The sequence below is a fragment of the Chelonoidis abingdonii genome, chromosome 11 (genome assembly GCF_003597395.2).
Source record: "Chelonoidis abingdonii isolate Lonesome George chromosome 11, CheloAbing_2.0, whole genome shotgun sequence".
Taxonomy (NCBI): domain Eukaryota; kingdom Metazoa; phylum Chordata; order Testudines; family Testudinidae; genus Chelonoidis; species Chelonoidis abingdonii.
Window position 1 is genome coordinate 55,898,157 of NC_133779.1, and position 1,313 is coordinate 55,899,469.

Below are 1,313 nucleotides of genomic sequence, written 5' to 3' on the forward strand. Positions count from 1 at the left end.
GTATTCAAAAAGAAATACAATTTAAACATTCCAGCAACTACACACATGTAAATACAAAACAAAACATATAAAAACCTATTGTTTTGCTACCTTTGTACTTACAACTGGGAAACAGAAGATTTAGAAAGGCTGGAGATAGATCCTCTCATAGCTGAGAAAGCAACAGAAGAGAGACAAAGACCCAAGACAAAGAACACCCACAAATTCCCTCCCTGAGCTTTGAAAAATCCGGTTTCCTGATTGGTCCTCTGGTCAGGTGTTTGGTTCCCTTTGTTAACCCTTTACAGGTAAAAGAAACATTAACCCTTAGCTATCTGTTTATGACACTCCATCTACCCTCTCTATCTTCATCTACCCCCTCTATCTATCTACGCACCCATCAATCCATCCATTCATCCCCATACATACCCCTCCATACACACCCATCCAGCCCTAGATACACCCACCTATCCATCCAGCCCCAGACACACACATCCATCTATTCATCGTCAGCTACTGAGACCCACTCATCTGGAGTCGGGGGGCTGGGATCCCCCACGCCTCCCCCAGGACTCACCTGGTGGTAGCTGGCTCTGGCCCCCTCCTGTGCCAGGATTTGGGCCTCCAGCATGGCCTGGTCCTCATCCGAGAAGAGCCCGAGTTTGCACAGCTCCTGCCAGAGCCGGGCAGCAGGGGCAGCGGAATGAGGTGATGCCTTGGATGGGAATGGGGGGACCTGGATGGGCCACCAATTCTCCCCTATCCTGCAGCCCTGGGCCACCCACCTACCCCACCCATCCCTCCCCAAGTGCCTCTCCCTTGAACCCACTCCCCTTCCCCATCTCCCCAAATGACCCCTCCCCCTTGAACCCTGTCCTCTTCCCCTCTCACTCCTCATCCAATCCCCCTAGCACCTCCTAACCCCTCCCCTTCCCCATCTCCCCAAATGATCCCTCCCCACTAAACCCCACTCCCTTTCCCCTGTCACTTCGCATCCAATCCCCCTGGCACCCCTCCCCTTGCCCTTCACTTCGCATCCAATCCCCCTGGCACCCCTCCCTTTCCCCTGTCACTTTGCATCCAATCCTCCTGGCACCCCCTAACCCCTCTTCTTCTCCTGTCACTCTGCATCCAATCCCCCGGCACACCTTAACCCCGCCCTTTCCCCATCACCTCAACTGATCCCTCCCCCTTAAACCCCCTCCCCTTCCCCTGTCACCCCACATCCAATTCCCCTGGCACCCCCAACCCCTCCCCTTCCCCATCACCACAACTGACTCCTCCCCCCAAATGATCCTTCCCCCTTAAACCCCCTCCCCTTCCCCTGTCACCCC

The 1,313-nt window shown here is 54.6% G+C and overlaps 1 long non-coding RNA gene across 1 annotated transcript in view; it reads right to left on the minus strand.

Moving 5' to 3' along the window:
* Window positions 1–750, minus strand: part of LOC116818452 (uncharacterized) — an 8,665-nt gene extending 7,915 nt beyond the window's left edge. The window contains exon 1 of the long non-coding RNA XR_012656855.1: window positions 557–750. This is a non-coding gene — a long non-coding RNA (uncharacterized LOC116818452). The remainder of the gene's footprint in view (window positions 1–556) is intronic.
* Between the last annotated feature and the right edge of the window lie 563 nt (window positions 751–1,313).